This window comes from Ochotona princeps, chromosome X (genome assembly GCF_030435755.1).
Source record: "Ochotona princeps isolate mOchPri1 chromosome X, mOchPri1.hap1, whole genome shotgun sequence".
In the NCBI taxonomy this organism is placed as follows: Eukaryota; Metazoa; Chordata; class Mammalia; order Lagomorpha; family Ochotonidae; genus Ochotona; species Ochotona princeps.
The window spans coordinates 55,759,805-55,767,286 of record NC_080865.1 but is presented as its reverse complement, the minus strand read 5'-3'; positions in this window follow the sequence as shown (position 1 = coordinate 55,767,286).

The following is a 7,482-nucleotide window of genomic DNA, read 5'->3' as shown; positions in this document are numbered from 1 at the left end:
CTCTTTTGACATTCATAAAACCTTTCTAGTGGCCCCCTGACCTATTGGCTAATCCTCCCCTTGCAAGTGCCAGCATCCCAAATGTGTACTAGTTCTTGTCCTGACAACTGCACTTCTCATCCAGTTCTTAGCTTGTGGCTTAGAAAAGCAGTAGAGGATGGTCCAAAGCCTTGGACCCGTGCTACTCATGTGGGAGACACAGAAGTTCCTGTTTCCTGCTGCTGGTCTCCGATCTGCTTAGCTATGTCCATTATGGACGCTAGTGTGGTGAGCCAATGGATGAAAAATCTTTGTCTCTTCTTCTCTTTGTAAATCTGCCTTTCCAATAAAAGCAAATCTTTTAGAAAATTCTACCATTTCTAAGTCAATACTGTTTTAGTTTTTAAGGATGGAGGTAGCTTTCCAGAAAAACCAACTCCATGTTTTGAGGGCTGGAACTTTAAGCATCGCTCACTAATGTTAGGTTGAAAAAGGTAGAGATTGAGTTCAATCAACAATGGGAATGATTTTATCAATCATGGTGATGTATAGTATATCTGTGATTAAAATGGCTTCAACAAGCTTTGGGGAGGTTCATGGTTGTGGAGAGGGAATGGAAGATCTATGGTCCTTTATAGTTTACCCTAGGAAACAAATTTGACTGATTATGAGCTCTATCATTTATAATAAAAATACAGTCAGAAAGACAGCTCTTAGGAAAAAAAGACAGCACACGTTTGAGTTCTATGAGTCATTATAGGGGATTCTTAAACCCAAGTGGAGCTGCAGGAATACTCACACTTATATCCATTAGGCCAGAAAAGCAGGCTCCTGTGACTTGTCAGTAGCCTCAGAAGTGAGGGCAATTTGTGGGACTGTACCCTTACATCTGCAGAATCTTACACTAATACTAGTTACTAACATAATTGAATCGAATAGTTGGTAACAATTTGGTGGTACACAGAAAATCAATTGTTTGGACACCAAAGAGTAGCTAATGTGAAACAACTAAACAACTGGCTAACTAAAGTGATGTAATAGTGTTTAATTTTCAGATAACAATTCTATTTTGAAAAACACCTAGCAGCAGAATCTTATTTTAATCAGAGTAAATAAGACAATTCAAATTTTTAACATTAATTTATTAATTTTCTCTAAGAGTTACATCTGCCATATCTTCTTAAATTTGAAATACCAAAAATTGTCAGTATATTCTATTAAAGTATCTATTAATAAGTAAAAAATGCTGAGAAATTAACTAATACATCATTATGACTTTAAAAATTATAGGGGTTGGTTTTTGGCATAGCAGGTAAACAGCCTGTGGTGCCAGCATCCTATACAAGAACCGGTTCAAGTTCCAGCTGCTGCATTTCCAATTTAGTTCCCTGCTAGGAAAGCAGTACAAGATGACCCACATCCTCTGGCCCCTATACCCACATTGGGGACCTGGAAGAAGCTTTTGAAAAGCTCCCACAGCTACAGCTATTCTGGCCATTTGAGGAATAAACCAGCAGATGGGAGATTTGTCTCTCTCACGTGCAGTCAAGTCTCTCTCTCTCTTTCTCTCTCTGACTTCCAAGAAAATTACCCTTTATAAAATAGAGAGAGAAACACAAAAAGAGAAAGAGTATATAATAATTATGTTAGAAAGACATTTAGACTTAATTATAGCTTTTGTCATATATCAATCTTACACATGTTCAGAGAAGCAAGATAAAAGCAAAATTATTTAGTTATGGTGATTCTAGAGCTATTTTATATTCCATAACTCCAGTCTTCTTATTTACATTCATCTCAGAATCATCACAATATATGTATATATATATATATTGATTTTTGTATTATGTTCTTCTTGCTGTCAAAAGTTTTGTTAATGCGACATTTGTTAGAGAAATTTATAAAATGATCATAGGTATTAATGTTGGGCTCCTTTAGCAGATTTAAATTATGTATAGTTATAACACATTGATTCTTATTTTAAGAAAGTTTGCAAAGTATTTCTGGTACACAGCTTCTTCCACTGCACCCACAAAATCAAGTACTTCTAGGAGTCAAAACAAACAACCCACTATGATCTTCAAGCCCCTTGGCATTAACTTTGTATGTGTTGTTGAGGCTGATGCTTCTAGACATTAGCACAAGCTCAGACAACTATTATATCACAACTGGAAAATATTGACTGTTAAATGCCTTAAGTTATATGCATATTTTGGATATTAAAACGATTTAAAATCTAAGAATTCATGTCTAACAATATATTAAGATATTCATAATGACAGTGAGTGGGCTACAGTGATTAACTGTATGTAGTCAAGAGTTTATTTTTTAAGGCAAAGCTATCTAGAATGTTTTAGTTTCCTCATATTGCTGGTAAAATACTTGAGTATGTCTATAACCATTTCCCTTTTCTTCCTCCTTGGTGAAGTAATTGCAACACCTCTCTTACAGGAAACATGGAAGTTTTTAGATACTCATTTTGTCAGACTCAAGGAAAATGTCAGTTTTTCCCCCCAAGCCACATTATACTAAGCAAAGCTCCAAAGACATTCCTACTCAGCTTATTTCTTATTCTACTGTGCATGATGAGATTCTAACAAACTTAAAAACTCTCACAGGTATTGCTCAAAACTCAGATACAAATTTCTTATTCTTTAAAAGTAGAGCTATCAGTGGCTTCTGATGCTACTATCTGAAGGGAGTCAGGGAGTGACTGCAACTTTTATTAAGAATATTTTTGTTTTGTTTTGTGTTCTTTTGGCTGCATCCCATGTGTTTTGATGTTTTTTGTGTCAGTTTTATTTATTCCAAATACTCTCTTTTCTCTTGTCGTATTCATTGCTGGCTCATGGATTATTTGGTGGCATCATTTTTCCCAAGAGACTTTTGTATTTCCTTTTTGTAACCCATGAGTTGGTTAGTCAGTGGCATGTTTTTTCATGGTGCTGTAATTTATTGTTGTTGTTTTCATTGTTGTTGTTGAGGCTGTTGTTCTAACTCATACCAGTGTTTCATGGCTTCTCAAATATGAAAATATATAATGATGGAGTACTGAGGTCTACCATATCCACATGTGGGGGTATAATGCAACATGCATTCCTGCTTCCAAATGAAAGATGGATTCCCAGTGAACCTGTTGGACAAGTGTAGACAATGGGATGCTGGACTTTCTGACTTTGTACCAGCAATATTGAGGTACAGTTAAATAAAAGACTGATGGAATTATGATTCCTTATGAAGGATTATACCACTGTAGGAAAATGGGGAAAATCTGTCAGGAGATGGAAGTTTGGGGGGAAATCCCAGACTATACGAAATTGTAACACATAATCCAAAAATTGAAAATAATATATATATATATATATGTATCTAAAAATGTAACATAAATCTTTAAAAATTAAACACACCATTAAAAAAGAATATTAACAATGTAGTGAACTCTTTTTGTATCTGTTCCTTGTCTACCCCTAATCTAGAAACATTTTATCTTATGTGAACAAAATTCACTTGAGTGATCATAGGTCATTCAAAACTTATTCTCTATGCAAAAGCAAATAAAGCAAAACAAAACAAAATGTTTCCAGGTGGTCAGATTTCAATATTCAAAATCATAATTTTTGATATTCTGAAATATTTTTCTGAAACTACCGTATCTGTTTCTTCCTGTTCTTAATATAAAAATAAATATTGACGCAAATGAATATCATTCACCTATGCCATTACTCATATAGATTTATGCAGAACCAGAACATTTTTTTTTGCACCACCATGTTATCCTGCCTTCTTAATCTTACCTTAATTTGAGCCCTGTGAAATTCTCGTATTGTAGGGTAAAGAGGTAAATTGACATGGTGTTCCACTTAACATTGGAACGACCATTAGTACCATAATTACCCTGTTCTTGACATAGTTTTTCAGGAACATTTGTCTTGTTTTATTAGTAGTGGTATGAAAGATCCAGAAAAAGCACGGGGGAGAATTTCTTGTGGGACACCAGGATCTAAAGTATCCCTGAGACTACAACAAGCATGTAGAGATGGCCTTATCTTTTTTTTTTCGTCATCTTCCCTGTGTCTGTCTGTGCTTGTAGATTAAAAAACATGAGTGTCATTCTGAAAACCTTGTCTCTGTTGGTGCTAGCCTCCATCTCTGCTTCAATCAGAGCACCACTCTTTCATCTATTCAACATTAAATATTCAAGAAATGTTTTATTTGAGAAAAAAATTACTTTTAAAAATGTATTTGTTGTTGATTTTATAAAAAGGAAATGAAACCAGTATGAATAAAGTTCCAATATGGATTCTGTTATCAAATAAGCCCAGGGTGACTCAGTTACTTGTTTCAGATAATAAAGACATTAAGTCCATTGAAAGGCTACTGGCATCCAGTTGTCTTCATTATTAGTTAGGAGCCAACTCCAACATACAAGAGTAAGAAAAAGGCCCAACCCTACAGGGGAACTATTAACTAAGTAGTGATACAAAGGTATACAGGAAAATATGTATTTCTACCTGAAATTCACTGACTTATTTAATCCTACCATTTGTGACATTTCTGATAACACAGGATGCTTTTATTCTTAAGTATTTCTGAAGCAATAACAATACAGCAGAAACACAGTGGCTTACAGCTGCAAATATTTATTTTCTTGATCATAATTCTGACGAATGTCAGCTAAGCTCAACTGAGTGGCTGTTCTTCACATAAGAAAGCCATGTTGGGTCTGGAAGATGTATATTTTACTTCTTTGGATCAGCAAATATTCAGGACATGCTCTAGCCATGGCAAAGGGAAACAACATAAGAAAGCCAGCAAAAGATATAATTATGTGTAAGGATTTTTCACATCTTCTGCAACAGTCACTTACTGGAAATGCCAGTTATTTAACTAAGCTCAACAACAATGGGCTAAGGAAATATTCCCCACCCAAAACAGAGTGCTATAAAGTTATATGTCCAATGGTATAAATGTATACTTCCATTACAGAGAAAGGAAGACACAGAATCAATAAGCCACTTTTCCACAGACCTCTTTCTTTTTTAGGTACCTACAATACTTTTTTTTTTTTTTACTTTAGTTGCATAATCACATGAGGCTACTTCAAAATGATTTTACAAAAATAAAAAATACGGGCCCGGCGGCGTGGTCTAGCGGCTAAAGTCCTCGCCTTGAAAGCCCCGGGATCCCATATGGGCGCCGGTTCTAATCCCGGCAGCTCCACTTCCCATCCAGCTCCCTGCTTGTGGCCTGGGAAAGCAGCTGAGGACGGCCCAATGCATTGGGACACTGCACCCGCGTGGGAGACCCGGAAGAGGTTCCAGGTTCCCGGCTTCGGATCGGCGCGCATCGGTCCGTTGTGGCTCACTTGGGGAGTGAATCATCGGACGGAAGATCTTCCTCTCTGTCTCTCCTCCTCTGTGTATATCTGGCTGTAATAAAATGAATAAATCTAAAAAAAAAAAAAAATAAAAAAAAAATAAAAAATACACATTTGAAAATAAGGGTGTTGGTGTAAAAATTTTAAATACATATTGTTTTCCCATGGTATGTATTTCCATGAACTTTCTGAAGAAACATATATATATAGCCTAACACTCTTACTCATCTTTTAAAAAGTGATGAGTACATAGGGCTGAAACAATAGTTCAGCAGGTTAAACCTCTGCCTGCAAGCTGTGGTGCCAGTTCATGTTCTGACTGTTCTACTTCCATCCCAGCTGCCTGGGAAAATAGTAGAGGGGGTGGCCAAAGCCTTGGAATGTTGCACCTGATTGGGATACCTGGAGGAGGTTCCTGGCTTCAGATCGGATTCACTCCTGTTGTTGCAGGAATCTGTACATTTGTCTTTCTAATAAAAATAAATAAGTCTTTTTTAAAAAAATTACAAATATGCAAGATAATACTACAGCAAATACATGTAGAAGTGAGAATAATCTAGTCTCTGTGATTCCAAAGTTAGATGCCATGTTGTAGTGTACCTCTTGCCAACTAATCCTAAACTGATGAAGATATTAATTTCTCTAATAACTGACATCATATCTCACTTGAAGAACAAACAACAAATTCTTGTTGAAAGCTTCAAATTTTATTGAGTATTCTTTATTTGAACATGAATTACCAAAAGGGACTCGATGTTGGAATACTGTCTCTAAATATTGGTCAGAGTCTAGTCAGTAAGCATATACTACACCAATCATTTTAACAGATGCTAAAGAGAATTATCAGAAGTGATTAGAAAACTGTAAAAGTGAAAGGGAGATTGTAAGGTATCACAGAGATAGTAATGTTGGAGAGAAGCTACCACTTCTTGGGCCAGGGAATGAAAGGTTTGGAATTTCTAAAATATAAAGGCTTGGAAAAGTGCAACCATGAAGTTGGGATCGAAAGGCTTGGAATGGGTAAATCCTTGGCTGGTGCCGTAGTCTTCAGAAGAGCTCAGTGAGAATAGTTGTATGAATGAGAAAACAGCAAAGTAAAACCAATAGGTGTCATGACTACAATCAATACCCCTGCCAAAGTAGCAAACACTGCTGCTAATGTTTGGAAGCAAAACAGTGAGAGTCTTCTTTCTCTTCTAGGCTTTCAGCACCTCACTCAGCTCTTACTGGCAGTTTGGAAGCATGGTTTACAAACTGGATCCACAACACCAGGCTACAATGTACACAAGGGTGAATCTAAGACTCAGTGACAATTTAGTTATCTTTCTGCACTACTTAAAAGTAAAACATATTGAGGGATTCCAAGATGGGTGAATGGAGCAAAGACATATTGATCTTGCCTAGGGAGAGCCGACAAAAGAGAAGCAGAGTACTCACCTAGGGTAGAGATGCAGAGAAACCGGCTATGGAGATGCTATAGAAGGTGAGAAGGCACGATGAGGCAGAGAGGACTACCCGGTTGTGTGGCAGCAGGTAGGATCCCCACGGGAAATTGCAGGACATGACAAAGAGGTCAGACCCTGCTGCAGCAACCAGAGTAGCTAGCAACATTGTCTGATGTGGAATCGTGTGGGACCACACTGATGCCAGGTTCCTCTGGGAGTGGAGAAGGAAGAAAGAGGTCTCCAGGGTTATCTCGGTGGTAGCATGCCAGTATTCTCCCCATTCCCCTACAGAACAATCAGACTAGAGTGGAGAAGGTGTCATTTTGCTCTGGGCCCAGATCAGCAAGCAGAGTTCTCCACATTAGGATGATTAGGACTTAGGGTGACAGCTGAAATGGCTTCATCACATGGCTGGAAAAGCAGAGGCACACTCCTAGCGTTTCTTGGGAAAATGTGCAGCATGTAGAGCAAGCCCAGTTTGCTGGTTCTGTCAAGAAAGTAGGTTTGTGTTCTCCACTGGCTTTGAGTCTGGGCTGACAGCAGAACAGGGAGCAGCTCATGCGTCTGAGATGCTAAGGAGTGCACACTCTCACCCCTGCACACACGCCTGAGGATCAAGCAACCAAGGCAGAGCACTCATAAGTGGTTGGTGCAGGGAATGAGTCTGCTCTCCACTGCCAG